The sequence below is a fragment of the Lissotriton helveticus genome, chromosome 7 (assembly GCF_964261635.1).
Source record: "Lissotriton helveticus chromosome 7, aLisHel1.1, whole genome shotgun sequence".
Classification (NCBI taxonomy): Eukaryota; Metazoa; Chordata; class Amphibia; order Caudata; family Salamandridae; genus Lissotriton; species Lissotriton helveticus.
In genome coordinates, this window is record NC_136068.1 from 595,367,097 (window position 1) to 595,385,710 (window position 18,614).

General features: G+C 50.1%; 1 protein-coding gene across 4 annotated transcripts in view; it reads right to left on the minus strand.

Moving 5' to 3' along the window:
- Positions 1 to 18,614, minus strand: part of DDX41 (DEAD-box helicase 41) — a 227,967-nt gene that overhangs the window by 20,384 nt on the left and 188,969 nt on the right. The window lies entirely within an intron of this gene.

Genomic DNA, 18,614 nt, shown 5'->3' on the forward strand with positions numbered 1-18,614 from the left:
AGTTTCGGACTCCAGAAGGACTCATAGGTACCCTGCAACAAGGGGCTACCCTATGATAGGCTGTTGAAAAGTCTTTTAAAATTCAATCCTCCTCCCCACTCCTTTTGAGACAAACTTTGTGTGCCATCCTGCCCAGTTTGACTTTTTTTTATTTGCCTAATGTTTTACCAGAATATTGAACAATCTGCCAGTCAATTGGAGTTGTTACAGGGTGCTGATGCTATGTCGAACAGTAGAGTCTGGGCACTACTGGTTAATGGGCCACCCAAAAATGGACCCCGGACCATAGCAGAAGTTAGCAGCTGTCAATGATAGCAAGGTACAGGTAAATAATGAACGAGAAAAAACAAGTTTCTTACCTGTACACTGTGGTTCTCCAGTTTTTGTATCTTGCATAGATTCACATGCTTGAATCTTCCCCGTTATCATGGTGGGAGTCTCAAGGTACTTAGATGAGCATTATTATAGAAGTACATTACAGACCATTAAAAAAGAAAGGAAACTTTAACACCCATCTGCATCTTTATGTAGGTCTAGACTTTGACCGATCAAAGACGAGCCCAGACATCATCTCCCCAGCAGAGCCACCATACCTTAGATTTCGCGCACAAGTGTTTTCGGGTGAATAGACTTATGAGGTAAGATGTGGCAAGCCTAAACGGGGAGGAGGGAGGAGGGAGGGCTCTATGTGAATCTTTGAAAGATATCAACACAGGAGAACCACAGTGTACAGGTAAGTAACTTGTTTTTTCTCCAGTATTGAATCTTTCATAGATTCACATGCTTGACTCACAGTAGTTAGCAGTATCATTCTTTTAATCACAGAGATTAGGGGAAGACACCTCTGAATGCAGTATAAATATAAATATACTGTGACAAGAATGAAAAATAAAACAAATATTTACCACCTCAAACCTCAGGAACTGACACTGCTTGGCGTGAATGGGAATGTGGAAGTATGCATCCAAAAGATTGAGAGATGCTAACAAATCCCCTTTGTTCATCAAAAAGAGAATCTCTTGCAGAGACAACATTCTGAATGGTTGTTTCTTGATGTATTGGTTCAGGTGCCTGAGATCCACGACCTGTCTCCATTTCCCGCATTTCTTTCGTATAAGGAAGAAATTTGAAAACAAGCCTTTCCATTGTTGGTTGGAAGGAACTCTTTCTATTGCCCCCTTCAACAGCAAAGTCGAGATCTCTTGCTTTAACAGAGGGAGATGTTGATGTGTTCTCCTTGAAGTTGGATGTGGTGGAGGCTTTTTAACAAATTCCAGGGCGTGGTCCCGATAGATGATATCCAACACCCATTTGTCTTTTGTGATGGCATCCCATTGGCGTAAAAAAAGTAGATAGATGATGAATCCCCTGAGGTTGGAGACGAGAAGAGGTGGCTGGTGGAAAAAAAATATCACTTTTGTCTAGAGGTATCTTGGGATTTACCTTGTGCCGAAGATCTGCGTCTAGCTGACTGCTGGTTGTATGACGCATTGGAAGCGCGAAAATGTTTCTGCTGCTGGCTACCGTACTGAGGCTTATAACTCTGTTGGGAACAAGGCTGAAATCTGTATGATTGAAAGGACGGTCTTTGCTGAAACTGACCTCGTCTTCTTCCTCCACGAAAGGACTGAAAATGCCTTTGCTTCAGCGTACCAAAAGAATGCGTCGTCTCCGTCTGGATGCCCTGTAATGCCTCATCAACATGTTTACCAAAGAGGTTCTCTCCATCAAAGGAGATGTCTAGAATTTTTGGCTGGCTCTCCGGGCGGAAAGACATCATCTTCAACCAGCCTTGCCTACGGAGAACAGCGGCACCTGCCATCTGTCTGAAGGTCCTTTGCTTTCTTCTTTTTATGTTCAGGTAGGTTTTCAAGAAGTGGTGCAAGATCGGACCATAACAGGCGGTCGTACCACCCCAAAATCGCTAAGGCATTGGAGGCCTTAATGGTAGTAGCCACCATAGTGACAAAGAACCTGCAGATACTGTTTAGCCGTTTTCCTTCTCTGTCTGGAGGCACTGAACAAGGGGCTGCTGGATTCCTCAAGCGCATCGCTCTGCTTGCATTATCACTGAATTCGGCCGAGGATGCCCAATCAAGCATGCAGAAGCAGAATCAGGGGCTTTGCATTTCTTTTCCATTCTTGGTAATACGGCCAAAACAGAGACCAGATTCCTCATTAACATCAAACCTTCCTCCCACTTGTAATCCACTATTGGTATGGATTGTATCGGTTTCCGAGCAGGATCTTCAAAATCATAGGAGGAACCATTCGTCTCGGTTAAGGGCAGAGGTAAATCAAATCTTTTGGAAGCTCTTTCCAATAACTCATGGAAACCTCCAATATCTCCTGGAGGAGAACTCGCTGCAGGGGGAGAAGGTGACGGTGAAGATGGAGCAAAATAGTCATCCCATTCTCGGCCGACCAGGTCTGTATCTTGGATGAGCTCTCCCTCCTTAGGCTGATCATCAGCCTCACTTTCAATGTAATCGTTTCTTATTGTAATACTCCGAGGAGCTGGTCTCTCCTCTTGTGATATAGGTGGCTGAGTAATCACTGGCGGTGGTGATGAAACCTGTATGCTAGGCCCCCCCAGGGTGAGCGTAACTGAGCGTGAGAGTCCGGAAAACACTCATAATAATCATGAAGCATGTGCCTAAGGTTGGTGACAAGAGAGGTTGGTACCAATATGGAATCTCCTCATACCTCCTGATGTTCATTGTATGCTTCGTACGGATAATGCTCTGAAAAGAGTCATATCGTTGTTTTTTTATGACGAGCCATGAACTCTGAGGTGGTCTGGATGTGTGCATAATCTGCATCATCTGTGTACTGGCATTTAACCCTAAACTGTGATGGACTGTGAGCTGGACCAAACAAGCTTTCGTCCCCCGATTCCTCCGTATCCAGGAGGTGAGATGGAGGCAGAGATGATACCTTGGTTAGGGATGTCAGGCCTGGAGATTAACTGATGTCCTTTAATGTCCTTTTTATGCTCCGTCAACGAAGGAAGACGTCTAAAGGTAATCGTCGTCGACACAGGTAGTCTGATAGGGGACTTGAACACCGTCAGTGCCGTGGACGATGTCAACGGTGTTGCTGTCGTCGGAGCCGTAGACGTCAACGCAGTTGTCGTCGTCGATGCAGTTGACGAGGTGATCGTTGTCATTATGCTCGTTGACGAGGCCATCGCCACTGCCGTCATCGACGCGGTCGAAGTCAGCACAGTAGAAGCCACAGAAGGTGATTTGGCAGTCGTTCTTGACGACGGGTCCGTTGACGGAGCTTTTTTCGTCGACGAAGCCTGCTTTAGAGGTGACAGGCAGAGAGGCAGCAGAAGAAGATGATTTTTTTCCGTTCAGAACCTGTTTGTTTGAAGGCTGCTTTTTCAGAAGTGGATGGTTTATCATCCTTCGTTTTCTTTAATTCTGCCTTTAATTAGGTGGGGCCCTCATTTTTACATTTCCTCTCAGCTGAGGATGGACCAGGACTTCCTCCACATCAGATCCAGAATCTGATCTGGACTTTTTCTTCTGAAGCCATGGTAACAGTCTGGCCTCCCTGTCCTTCAGAGTTTTGGCCGAAAAGGTTCTGCAATATTTACAATCCTTGGCAGTATGCTTGGGATATAGTCAGTAAAGACAGTCCTTGTGGGGGTCCTCAGAGGAAAGTCTTGCCTTCCCACAAGATTTGCAGGGTTTAAAAAGCCTTTTCTTAGATCCCTCTGACATATTCGAAAGTAAAGAAGATAGAAAACCAATACCTTGAACTGAATTAAGCAGGGTCAAAAGTTCACTCACTAATTAACTGAGCACAGCTCAGGGAGACTGCATCACACATGACGTGCGGTTAGAAATCTGAGGTATGGTGGCCCTGCTGGGGAGATGAGGTCTGGGACTCGACTTCGATTGGTCAAATTTTAGACCTACATAAAGATGCGGATGGGTGTTAAAGTTTCCTTTTCTTTTTTAATGATTGCCACTTTACCGGCATAGACAAAGGTACGCGCAGCCATTCTGAAATCTGCAAGTCCAGACCCCCAACGGCCCTGCCATAATTCAGTCTAATCATGGTGTCAATATCCAGATGAATAAAGACCCAGAGGTATTTCACGGCGTCGCTGCACCATGTTAGTGGAAACACACAAGGCCAGACAACACTGCCAGCATTAAGAGGGAAAATAAGCGACTTATGCCAATTAATGCAAAGACCGGAGAATTTACCAAATCTAATGATTTCAAGGATCAGGGGTTCCAGGTTGGCTCGAGGGTTCTGAACGTACAGCACAGTATCGTCCGCATAAAGCGAAATCAGGAGGGGGCCTGTGCGGAACTGAAGTCCGCGGTGTAGGTGCTTTTCTTGGAAATGTCGGACTAAAGTGTCCATAGCTAATATGAATAGTAACGGGGAGAGCGGGCAGCCCTGCCTAGTGACTCAGAGAGTGCCATTTAAGCATAGTCTGGCAGTGGGCCTAGTGTATAACAGCGCCACAGTAGAGACAAAACATTCCGGCATGCCCATGCGTCTCATAATTGACAAAAAAAAGGGCCATTCCATGGAGTCAAATGCTTTTTCAGCATCCAACAAGATGGCGGCCGCCGGTGTGTGTCAGGGTCGCATCTATGCAGCACGGCAAACAGGGTACGAAGATTGAGTGAGGTGGACCTATGCGGGACAAAACCCGATTGCGCCGGGGCAATAATGAATTCCATCAGTAACGACAATCGTATGGCGATGACTTTAGCCAAAATTTTATAGTTGGAGTTTAAAAGCGATAACGGCCGGTAGGAGCTACAGAGGACAGGGTCTTTTCCGGGTTTGGGAAGAAGAATAATGACCGCTTCTCTAAACGTAGGGGGGAGCGTGCCCGTCTCAAGGGATTCCGCATAAACCTCAATCAATCTGGGGACCAGAATATACTTGTACTCCTTGTAAAAATCGGCTGAGAAGCCGTCCAGTCCCGGAGCCGAGAAGTGCGTCAATAGCTTCAATAATGCTATCAGGTGAAATAGGGACAGCAAGGAAGTCCTGCATATATCTTTCAAGGTAGACCATTGCTATTTCAGATAAATATTCCCCTTGCTCCTGCAGGCTTCCACCAAGTCTGGAGGTGTACAGTGTTTTATGGTAGTCTAGGAATTGATCACGGATGTCAGTGGAGGTGTACAACAAAGTATCCTGCGGTCCAGTAATTGTGGTAATATATGCATAGTTGCGTGGGGGGCGAAAGGTATGTGCCAAAATTCTCACCGTCCGCTCACCCTCGCCATAACACCGCGCAGAGTATTGTTTAGTAAGGAAAAGCATTTCACGTTCTGCCGCGTCTCAAAACTCAAGCAGCAGCGATAGGCGTTTTGCCTCCCCCACAGCAGAGGACGATGCAATCAGATCACGATCCATCGCGGCAATCTCACCCTTCACCCGGTCCAGAGCCGAGCGAAGTTCCCGCAGCCCCCCGGCGCGCTTGGAGATAACACCCCTCTGATATAGGCCTTAAACCCCTCCCAAAGGACGGACCAGGAATCCACCGACCCAGTATTGAGCTCAAAATAATCCTCAATTGCAGCTCTCAACTCCTTGCGAAAACCTTGGTCCAGCAACGCGATCCCGGGGAAACGCCATTGCCGCTCATAGCCACCCAGTCTAGGAATGTTCAGCCGGAGAACGACAGGAGAGTGATTGGACAGGGTACGGGGAAGGGTAAGTACATCGTCACCTTAGGGCCCTGAGGGACAGTCTACCTTATTCGCAGTTCCTCAGAACAAGGAGAAACTGCTCACACAATAATGACTATTTTTCTGAAGCACAACACTTTCCACCAAACTCATTGCCCGAGGCTATCCCTGCCGCCTAGTGCGTAACGCATCAAAGAGAGCGTGGTACTGCCATCGAGACACTTTACTCTAACCCAAACCCAAACCAGTGGCAGAACGCCTTGTCTGCGTCACAACATTCTCCACAGTTTCTAGCATAGTTCGCAAAACCATCAGGAAGAATTCGCCAATTCTCAATGCGGGCTCACGCAACATAGACTCACCTATGTTCGCATTTAAAAGAAGTAAGAATGTGAAAGACCACCTGGTTCGAGCTGCATTGCCCTCCATCCGGAACTCCAACCCCACACTGAATGACCTTTGGTCCTTAGCCCCCCCGAAAGGACATATTAAATGTGGTAATTGTATAGTGTGCGAGTTTACCATAGAAACAAAGGAGTTTGTTTTTAAGGATGTGAAAAATGTCTTAAAATCCCTGAGTAACTGTAATACTTGCAACGTGATATATGCCATTTTTTGTGTCCTTGTGAAATGATTTATGTGGGCCAAACGAAGCAAAAGATCCGGCTACGCATCTCGCAACATCGCAGCAGAATTCGATGCAAGACAGCGAATGCACCGCTCGTGGATCATTTTCTTGAGAAGGGACACAGAAAATGACATTCGGTGGACAGTTATCACCACTGTGAAACTTCCCCCGAGAGGAGGGGATCTCACACGCATCCTCAATAAGGAGGAGTTCAAATGGATTTTAAAGACTGATAGTCTAAACAGAGGATTAAACCTACAGGAGGACTGGAACACCTTGATATGAACATTTTAGCCCGAGTTCCATGCATTCCTCCTTGTCCTTTCTCTGGTTACAAACGGCTGTCTATTTTCTGCAGTAGGATAGTTTGCCTTCTACAAATGTTTTCTTCTAATTACCTTATTTTGCTAAATTGTAAATTGTTCTAAAAATGTGGCCCTCCTTCTCCCCTTCTCTCCTATCTATATTCACCCCTTCAAAATGGCCGACACAGTCGGCACTACCTCTTGTCACCTCTTCTATGTCTCATAATCACATAGTAGCGTCTGCCCAATCAAAATGGCTGACACAGTCGACACTACCTCTTGTCACCTCTTCTATGTCTAATAATCACATGAGAGCGTTTGCCCAATCAAATGCACTCTCCTCCCATATAAACTCCATGCATGACTCGCCACTCCTACCGGCACCCGCGATTGAGCAGTACTGCATCCTTACTACCGGTAAGTCCTTACCAAGAAGTTTTGCCCGACCACCACGCTCTATGCTGGTTCCCCCCTGGGGCTGCCGGGTCTACCATCTAATTCCCTCCAACCCTTTGCTTCCCCACCCAGGTTATCATACCGGACTATCTTGAACGTCCCTATATTCCCGATTGTGGTCCGCCTGACTTTCTTTGACTGACCAAACCTTGGTAAGCGCCATTGCGACAATTCTCCTGTGTCGCCCCTGATCCTAGTTCACTGCTGTTCTCACTTTGACACTCATATTCGTTCTTTCAGGCCCTTTGTCAGTCTTACACAAGCACATTGTTACCGGAATCGAATCCAAGCTGACCCCAACAGGTCACAGCAACAGCCCACCCGGTAAGCCTCCCTTTTCCTGTCCCACCCACCACCTCATCGGACACCTCACCCGCAACGTACTGTAACCTACTTGTTGTTTTTTGAAGGAAATTCCTGTGATCGGGTACACAATAAGCCTTGAACCTCTTGGCTTTCCTCTTGGTGAGCTTTAGCCTTCTCCTGTAGATATTGACTCTCTCCAATGTCCTCTTCACTAGCATGGATGAACGCGTCGTCACCCCCTTCTTCCCCCTTTCTTAACCCTTTTTAACCAGCCTCAGCACTTGCGCCGAATGTAATTAATTCACTCCTTGCGCCGAATGTAGTGTTCACATCATGCACATGCACCGACCTCAATTTCGTTTTCTTGCATGTGTTTAGATGTATCCTTTGTTCAGTACTTGATATCAGCCTGTCGCACTCGAACCTTCCTCCCACAGAGTGCATGCCCACAAAATTCACGCTATGTATACATGCGTCCTTTCCGAATTGTCCTTACGGATGTCTTTTGGTATTTTCCTTCCCTTCCTCCCTTTAGGCAAATGAGGCTGCTTTACTATTAGGCATACATTAAATGTCCTGATGAGATTCGTAGAATTTGTTAAACGGATCGACAAAGAAGTCCTGCATATATCTTTCAAGGTAGACCATTGCTATTGCACATAAATATTCCCCTTGCTCCTGCAGGCTTCCACCAAGTCTGGAGGTGTACAGTGTTTTATAGTAGTCTAGGAATTGATTACAGATGTCAGTGGAGGTGTACAACAAGGTATCCTGCGGTCCAGTAATTGTGGTGTTATATGCATAGTCGCGTGGGGGGCGTAAGGTATGTGCCAAAATTCTCCCGGCCGCTCACCCTCGCCATAACGCCGCGCAGAGTATTGTTTAGTAAGGAAAAGCATTTTATGTTCTGCCGCGTCTCAAAACTCAAGCAGCAGCGATAGGCGTTTTGCCTCTCCCGCAGCAGAGGACGATGCAATCCGATCACGATCCATCGCGGCAATCTCACCCTCCACCCGGTCCAGAGTCGAGCGAAGGTCCCGCAGCACCCCGGCGTGCTTGGAGATACACACCCCTCTGATATAGGCCTTAAACCCCTCCCAAAGGACGGACTAGGAATCCACCGACCCAGTATTGAGCTCAAAATAATCCTCAATTCGTTTGCGCTCAAGCCGCAGCTCGAAATCTGGATCAGCCACGCATCAAGGCGGGGGTGCCCCGGACGCCCGGGAGGATGTGTCGTGACTTTTGTGAGACCTGACTAATATCTTGTTTGAACACTTTCATTGAGGGACCAGCGGTGATGCAGTCGAGGCTGGCGTCCCACAGGGTTAATTGGGAGGGGGCGATGGCCTAGTTCCACATGGGCTGCTGCGAGGGGCTAAGTTGGAGGGGGTGGTTCGTGGCTCCCCGTTGGGGCCGGGATCATACTCCGACCACGACAGGTGCTTCCATGACTGGGTGGTGCGGGGTGGGGGGTGGGCAGGGAGAAGTTGGGGTTTGGTTGCGAGGGAAGGGGAGGGGGTTTGCGCGGATGCTGCGGCTTGCTGACTGCTCTCAAGGTTGCCGGGGTGGCCGGCGTGGCATGAGGCTGCGACACGATACACACATTCAATGGCTATGGGTGGTGAGGGAGTGCGATTAGGCCCGGGGGGGGGACACGGATCATGTGCTGGAATGTGCGGGGCATGCTGGATAAAGTGAAGCGGGGGGCTGTGTTTACGTGGGCTAAGAGGAGGGGGACGGACATACTCCTCCTGCAGGAAACGCATTTGCTTGGTACTAAGACGCTGTGCCTTCAGAGAAATGGGTTTATACACGCATACCACTCGGGGTTCATGAGAGGGTCGCGGGGGGTGGCGGTCCTTGTCCACCGGAGGGTTCCATTCACCCATAAACGTACATGGACAGACCCACAGGGTAGATTTGTATTTGTACATGGAGAGATCAGAGGTGACCCAGTTCTACTTGGTAGTGTTTATGCTCCGCCCCCGCTACAGTGGCCCCTAGTCGAGAAGCTGCTCTCCTTGTGGGTGGACATGCCAGACGCCTTGTCCGTAGTGGGGGGGGGATTGGAATGACGTGATGGATGAAGAGCTGGATAGATGGCCCAGCGCGGATGGTAATAGGGAGGTGGCAGGTGGGGTTGGCCACACATCTAGGTTGAGGGCCTTGGCCGCAGGTCTTGATTGGGTGGACACGTGGAGACACAAGCATGGCGCGCGCAGGGAATACACGTATTTTTCGGCAGCACGGGACTCCTTTTCCAAGCTGGATTACGTTTTTGTACCAAGGGGCATGGCGCATAGGGTGCAGGCTGCCGAAATCATGCCGAGGGCGCTATCTGATCATTCGCCGGTGTATGTAATCCTTGACACTGGGCGAGCCCGGCAGCCCTTCAGATGGCGTTTGTCACCGTGGCAACTGACGCAGGGGCCATATCGGGCCCATATGACACGTGAAATTGCTCACTTTTTCTCGGTAAATGAGGGCACGGTGGACACCGCGGCGATGCTTTGGGAGGCGATGAAGCCCACACTGCGCGGCGTGGACATCTCATGGTGCGCGGCGGCGCGCAAGGAGAGGTGTAGGGACCTAGTGCGGCGCGAAGCGGACATAGAGGCGCTGGAACGCAGGGGCAGAGAAGAGGGCGGGGGGCGGCCAGGAGACAGCTGGTGTTAGCTCAGCGGCAATACTCAGCTGTGCTGCTAGACGAGGCCAGGCAGGCATGGCTAGCCACGCGCAGTCGTATTTATCAATGGGGCGATAAGTCCAGTAAGATGCTGCATCGTCTCTGCCAAGGTGTCCTGCATGCACAGCCCTTGCCCCAGATAGTGGGATCCGATGGGGAGCCCCTAATGGAATCGGCGGCATTGGCCGAGAGCTTTGCCACATACTATGAGGCCCTCTACACGCCAAGGGAATGCTTGGACACGGAGGTTGTGCAACGCTTTATAGATGACCTTCCACCCAGGGCTGTCACCGATGGAGCGCGTGAAATACTAGATCGCCCCTTGTCGGACGAGGAGCTGGTCACAGCGCTAGGAGAACTTAACCCGGGGAAAGCGCCAGGGCCGAACGGGTTCCCTAGCGAGTTTTTTTAGACATTTTACGACTCAGCTGAGCCCGCACTTCCGCCCGGTGGTGGAGGAGGCGCGGAAGACAGGCTCGCTGCCACCGGACTGGCGTCATGCGGAGGTGGTGGTCTTTTTCAAGCCAGGGCGGCCTCCGGAGGCACATGAGTCATATCGCCCGATATCACTACTCAATACAGAGGCCAAGATACTGGCCAAGGCTCTCGCCAATAGACTCAAGCCATACATTACCGATCTGGTGCACCCCGACCAGGTGAGCTTCATGCCGCAGCGGGCTACGCGCCACAATATACGTCGGGAACAGGTCGCTGTGTCGGCCTGGCAACGGCTGGGGGTACAGGCCGCATTGTTCTTAGCCGACATGGATAGGGCATTCGATTCCCTAAGCTGGACATATCTTTTCGCTCTCTTGGGGCGGCTCAATTTGGGCCCTCGTTTCTTGGCGTATGTGCGGCTCCTCTATACGGATCTTACGGCGGTGGTGCGAGTGATCTCTCGCTCCTTTCGGCTCGAGCGTGGGACGAGGCAGGGTTGCCCCCTCTCCCCGTATCTGTTTGCCCTGGCTATGGAACCTCTGGCCGCGTGGGTGAGAATTAATGCTCAGCTCAGGGGTTTCCAGTGGGCGGGTGGCGTGACAGATAGGATAGCGTTGTACGCCGACGACATCCTGTTTTTTCTCACTGACCTGGAGCGCTCGGGGCCTAGGCTCCTGCGAATTCTGCAAATTTTTGGCGAAACCTCTGGATTATACATGAACCCTAAGAAATCTACATTGTGGATTCTGGGCGGCCCGCAGCCGGTTGGGGATTGGGCCGGGGAGCTCCAGATAGCCACAGATGGTTTAAATACTTGGGAGTGTTCCTGTCGGAGGACGCCTCCGTTGCTATGGAACGAAACATGTGGGAGCGCACAAAAGACGACATCAAGGTTTGGTCTAGAATGCCACTCTCCATTCAGGGTCGGTCGGCCATCTTTAAGATGGTGGCGCTTCCACGTTTGATTTACCAACTACAAAATCACCCAGCCCTGATAGCGCGTAGTTGGTTCGGGCGCCTTAACTCGGCGCTCAGCCGCTTTCTGTGGGAAGGGGGTGCGGCGCGGGTTGCCCTGCGGACCTGCTTCCGGTCGACTTACACAGGGGGCTTGGCCACTTCTGACGTCCTCTCTTACTACCAGGCGTCCCATTTGATGGTCTTAAATGAGTGGTGGTAGGCGGACAGTGGCGACCCCGCCTACGCGGTTGAGAGGGCCATGATGGGCACTGCGTCCGTCCATACGTTACTATACTCTGCGCCACTCAGGAAGGCCCTGCCATCAGCCACGCAGGTGGTCTTCCAGGTCTGGAGACAGACGCTGCATAGGATGGGTTGGTGGAACGTGCTGAACCGGGAGACCCCACTCTGGCACAATGGCCGCTTGCCCCAGTTAGCCACCTTGATGGGCTTTCGGGGTTGGGATGCGATCGGTATCTCTACCTTGGGAGATGTCATGTCCGAGGGCGTGCTTAAGCCCTTTGAGGACCTGCGTGTAGAGTATGAGATGCCGAGAACTCAATTTTATAAATATCTTCAATTCAGACACGCTCTCACGCCGTATATAGCGGGCTTGGATGACCTACCTGAATTTAGTCCGATAGAGGCCAAAGTCTTTATGGGGGAGCTACCCGACAAAAAACTGTCTCGAATTTATCAAACAGTGGTCCGACACTGCACCACCGACCTGCAGCACCTCAGAACTACTTGGGAACAGGATGTTGGGGATCTAGATGAGGAGGATTGGGTGGAGGCACTGGAGAGCCCTAGGGGAGCCGCAATTTCCACGCGCCTGCGACTAATTCAATTTAGGTACCTTCACCGCACACATTACACTAGGCAACGCTTGTGGAGGGCGGGGCTTATAGCGTCCCCGAATTGCCTAAGGTGTGAGACGGAGGCTGGGACGTTTCTCCATACTGTATGGGAGTGCAGGGAGTTGCGGAGATTCTGGACAGGAGTGCTACGGTGTCTGGATGAGGTCCTAGCATGGGTAATTCAGAGGGACCCTAAACTGATTCTGCTGCATGTTATGGCTGGGATGGGAGGCAACCGAAACAAGCAGCATCTGCTCCTACTGGGCTTAACCTTGGCTAAACGAGACATTGCGCGATCATGGAAGGCGCCCCAGGCTCCCTCCATAGCGGCCTGGAAGCGGGGTATGGACTTTTGTATGGGGCTGGAGCAGCCCGTGTTCGAGGCCAGGGGGTGCCCACTGAAACATTATAAGATCTGGAAACGGTGGGCGGACTATCGGGGTCTGGACCTGGACCCGCCTCCCGAGGACACCGCAGACCAGCCTCGGATGTAGCCGAACTACCTTGGCAATACGGTGCATTTGTCGGTGCAGGTGCTAGGCCGTGCACTGAACATGTTTTACCTAGTGGAGCAAGCAGCAGCGCGCAAGGGTGGGGAGGGAGTTGTGGGTGGAGGTGGGACGGGGGGGGGGGGTGGGTTTTGTTCGTTGGATCCTTGACATGTATGCTTCTTGTATTTTCCTCCTTCTTTGGCCTACCAACTGAAAATGATTGCATGTATGTTCAGATTAATGATGATGGTGATCGACTCTGGGTTACAGAGCGTTACAGAATTTTTGCTTGATATGCACTCAATAAAAATCAGTTTAAAAAAAAAATAAAAATAATCCTCAATTGCAGCTCTCAACTCCTTGCGAAAAACTTGGTCCAGCAACGCGCTCCCAGGGAAACGCCATTGCCGCTCATAGCCACCCGGTCTAGGAATGTTCAGCAGGAGAACGACAGGAGAGTGATTGGACAGGGTACGGGGAAGGGTAAGTACATCGTCCAGCCATCCTGCCACACCCGGAGAAACCAACCAATAGTCAATTCTGGTCCACGTACCATGATACCCCGAATAATGTGCGAAGTCTGGGAGGGAGGAGTGTAAGCGTCTTTCGACATCAATTAAGGAGAAATGCGTGCATATGTCTCCGAGGGATTGCCGGGAACGGGGTTTGGTATCAGGCGAGAGAGAGGTGCTCTCTTAGGTCGGATCCAAAAGCAAATTAAAATCCCCTCGCAAAATTAAAAGCCTAGGGTCTAACAACAAAAGCTTAATCTGGAGGTCATCAAAGAAGGATGAGGAGTCAATATTAGGGCCTTAAATTCCTACAAACAAAACCCTGTGTCCCATCAGTGACCCTGAAACGATTAATATGCGTCCCTCAGGATCCACAATGGTTTTATGTAGCGCAAACGGGATACGTTTATGTATTAAAATTGCCACTCCTCTAGCGTAGCGGCTAAAGTTAGAGAAGTATCTATGAGACCCCCAATTCAAAGCCAGAGGGGTGTGATCTTTTCCAGCAAGGTGTGTTTCCTGAAGAAACACTATGTCTATGTGATGTCTGGCAATATAATTCAAAACAAGTCTGCATTTTCTGGTGTTATTTGAACCCCTGACATTCCATGACATTTAAGAAAGCCCGGAAGGACCGGGCTGCTGTCCTGGGTTAACCATAAAAAGTGTATTTTCGTGTTAGCTGTAGGAGAGGTAAACGTGTTTCGCTGCCCACTAGCGCCACAATGCATACTTACGCAAAAAACAGAAGAACTGAACATAAGAACCAAACCCCACCCCCCCACCAAGCCTCTGAGAACCCCACCAGAGGCAATCCCAATCTAGCAATACAAAACATTTGTATAATAAATCAAGGATACAGATTAAAGATCCAACAACAGCAATAAGCTGCAAGAACAAAGCAACCAAAAGCATAGTGGTATACACCTTAGGGCGTGGCAACGCCACGCCGACCGGGCAATTAAAGGAAACATAGGTAAATTTTTAGGAGCCAATCAAACAAAACAGATGAAATGTGACAAATGCACCATCAATGAGCAAATCGAATAGCGAACTCGTCAGCCAGTCCCGTGTTGGGAGAAGAGTTCCGCGCTGTCCTCCGAGCCATCTCGCGGAAGAAGGGACCGGGCAGGCGAAGCCAGGGATCCGAAAGAGTTCTTTTTGTAGTTGTGACAGAATTCCTGAGCCTCCGTAGGAGTGTCAAAAATGCCCGATTTTCCATCAATGTCAACTCTCAGCCTTGCCGGATACAACATTCCATATCTTAGCCCTAAATTCCTCAGGGCCGCCTTGACCCCCCTGGAACTTCCGCCTCGCCTCTTGAACCACTATGGTAAAGTCAGGGAAGAAAGACAATTTGTTGCCCTGCCATTGGACATCTCCCATGTCGCGGGCTCATCTCAAAGCAGTGTCCCTCTCCCTGAAGTTCAGGAGTCCTTGCAATGATGGGTCTGGGGGCGGAAGCCCGGGTGAGGACGGGGGCCTAAGGATCTATGAGCACGTTCAACAAGAAAGCTCTGTGTGAAGGTCTCCCTGCTAAATAGGTCCACCAGTAGTTGCTCCACAAAGGTGTCCATCCGTCCGGTAGCGGTCGTTTCCGGAACGCCAAGTATGCAAATGTTGTTACGGTGGCTACGCTATTCCAAATCCTCATTTTTGATAGCAACTGCCTTAAGAATCTTCTCCACCCGCTCCAATCTTTTCAGCGATGTCGAGGCACTATCTTCAATGTCCATAACCCCTCGCCTCTACGACATCCAGACGACGGTCGTGCGTTTGAATTTTGGAGCCCATGTCCTCCAGCTTCTTATCCAGGTCATCAAAACGGTTATCTAGCGCCTTGAAACCAGCCCTCATCTCAGCCAACATGGAGGATGCAAGGGAGGCAGGATCTTCAGGGGCCACAGGGCCCGAAGCCGCAGCAGACATGACCGGAGGGGCGTCCAAAGCCGGAGCGGTGGATTTTTCAAATGGCAATTTGCTTTGTTTGGGGTCTTTCTTTCCCATCGCGGAAGGCACCGTAGAAGACGCGGAATGAGGCGGCACCAACGGCACCACCACCACCACCACAGAGGGCCAGAGGATGGAAGATGACTGCCACCTGTACACCTAGAGGACGTCCCTCATCCCATTCAGGGAGCAGCAGCAGCCACGGAGCAGCGTCCAGTATAGTAACAAGGCAGAACCAGAGTGCCCGTCTGCCCAGCCCACAGGAGGAATGGATGGAATATCAGGGAGCCATTCAGATAGCACAATCCGCTCAGGGGGCCGTCTTTGGGGCAAATGATACTGGTGTCCAAAACTAGGGTGGAACACAGCTCAGGTGGCGCAGATTTCAATGTGGAAGCATGCCCTTAAGTGGGAGATTTAGCCAGTGAAGAATGGACCAGGCGCACCAGAACACACTGCCACTGCTGCACAATCGAAAAGCCCCCCATCAAATCAGGCACCATTGATGATTTTCACGCGTCAGGGCCAGCAGGGAGAGGGCAGTGGAGTGTAGCACAGCACTGCGTGATATGTAGCGTGGTGTAGCGCATAGACGGACACCCAGCGAACCAGCCTCCTCTTCAATCAATACGCGGTCAAGAGCAGCATCCGTGTGCGCTGGTAGGAAGAAAGTGATCGGGCCGCCCCGTGAGCCTGTGCAAGGGGGTCTCAGCATTAAAGGGAGAAGGCCACAAGCACACGCAAAGCAGCGTCAACCCCAGCAGGAAGCGCAAGGCAGCATAGTCCGGGTCACAAAGGGAACGCCCGAGGACCTCGGGTGGTTCCCGCAGCACACAAACGGATACCCAGGTGCCCCGGGGGGAGACAGAGCCCGCGGCAGGAGCAAGCGCCGCCGCAACACCCACGGGGGTCAGACAGTGGCCCACCCACTAGCCCACCGCACTCCCCACCGACTACCGTTAATCGAGGCCCAGGCGTGGACACACCCACAAGGCCCCTCGAGGCACGAGGGCGCCGCGCCGAAAATGGGGCCCGGAGTAGGCAACGGCAGGGGGGACGGGGGGGGGGTAAGGCCCGCAGAGCAGGGTGAAATGGGTGTGCGGGGCGACGACAGCCGCCCACCAGGGCCCGTACTCACCGCACCCGACTCCGATCGCCCCTCATCCGGAGACGGCCCCCAAGCCGCAGCGTGGCTATGCACAGATCCGAGGTCTCCCGCAATGGGGGGGTTCCGGGTCCACCAAATTAAACACCGACGGGTGTGCTGGTCTCCTGGGGCAGACGGTGCATAATTGCAGTCATTTTGAGGTTCCTACATGGGCAAAAGTGACATTTATCGCGCCCGGCCGGCGGAGCTTCAGTCAGACAAGGCCCTCTTGGTCGCGTCCGTGGCCACGCCCCCAAGTTTCCTTTCATTTTTAATGGTCTCTAATGTACTTCTATAGTACTGCTTATTTAACTACAGTGAGACTCACACCCTGATGATGGGGACGATTCAATTATTTGAATCTATGAAAGATTCAATACTGGAGAATTTATAGACATAGGAGTACAGGCCTCATGATCCATAATGGTAAAGAGTGGACTCACTGGCCAGTTTGTCCCTCGAACATCTGTGCAGTACCCTGTGCAGGTCCTTATTTTGCCATATGATAGTGGGTGGAACAAAGAACTATGTCAAAACAAATGGTGCCCACATAGGTCACAATGTGTGAGCCTGAGCAACAATAATGCTTTTATTCCCGTGTGGCTGCCGCAAACTCAAATTACTTTGTCCCAAAGTATTAGCCTGAAACTCCATAAAACACTGGAAGAAACTAGTTTTTAACTGCCTCTCCACTAAAAGCCCAGTAAATGGATGGAAAACATGTAGATGTACTCTCTTCTGATTAAAGAAGTGCTTCGCATTTGAGAAAAATTGGGTTTTTTGTTGGCCCTGGTTTCTCTGAGAGTGAGCACCACCTTGGATAAATACTGGTTCAATGAGACTAGTAGTTTGTACTTCATCAGGGCTTTGAGGTGACACAATACATCAGCCCAAAGGTCATTCATCAGGGGCAGGATCTTGCTTGAGGACCTTCTCCCTGAATGATTCAAAAGTAGCCTGATGCCCATTCTGAGGGGATGAATAAGACTCCGACCAGAAGGGCAAAGAGTAACAGCCAGTGGACTGGAGTCTGGATGGAGGATAACTCTTGTAACAGAGTCACTCGGGAAGCACAAGGACCCTGGAGGATAGGGTACAGCACAAGGCCTAAGGCCGCACTAAGAACCCATCTTCATGCAGCCAAATCCCATGCCCTGCAAGCTCAATTCCAAGTGGATTGTATGCACTGCATTTATCAAGATTAAGCCCAACACCCAGAGCAACCTGGGCACAACACAGGGGGTAGTATAGGCAAATTCTAGACACTTGATTTCTCCCCCCCCCCTCCAAAAAAACCCCCAAATCACTGATACATTTTTTTAGTGAAGTTAAATTTAGACATTTAGATCAGTGGCCGAACAATATTTAAAACATTTGTTACAAAACAGCTGCTACAGGAATGTAATGATGATGATGTAAAAAAAAAAAAAGAAGAATGTGCAGCAATGCCGTGTTTGATCAGTTATGAGGATTTACAGAACGGTAACTCCACCCTTGCCCCCAAAATACACTGTAATATAGAAAGAAAAGTTATTACAATAATTTACTGAATAACCCTAGGAAATGAACCTGGCTGTATCCCTTCTTACAATATACATACATTTCTCTGTACCATATTTGTAGTTACCTTTCAAGTGCTCAGAAGTAATGTTGTCAAACGAAGAGATGTGGTTTTGCAGTTGCCTTCCTTCTTTTGTTATCAGAGTCTGGTATAACTACATTTTGATCAGAAGCTCTGTTCCGAGGTGGAGTAGGAATCTACCATTACAGTTAAACCAAAATGGGGGCGATAACAATCAACGAGTAAGATTATCTCCTTTGGGGGGCAGGGACTCTGGAAGAAAATTGTTAATATCGCACAGGAGGGACACCTGGGTAGGAACATGACTAAGCGACGTTTACGGCAATCTTTTTGGTGGCCTGGCATGAATGGTATAATCAAATACGTTGTGAGAGAATGCTGTGCACATGCAAACAACGATAATACTAAAATTGCACCGCAACCCCCCCCCCCCCCCCAATTTCGTTTATTGTGTATAAGGGGGAAGATGTATGGTGTTGTGTTAGCTTTCTGGGATGGAATTTAGAACTATGTTGCTGGGTGGAATGCTGTTCTTTAAAGTAAAGGGGGGTTAGAACTCAGGAGCCGGGAGAGCAAGCTGGAGGTAGCTGTGAATGTAACTTGGACCAATAAAGATTACAT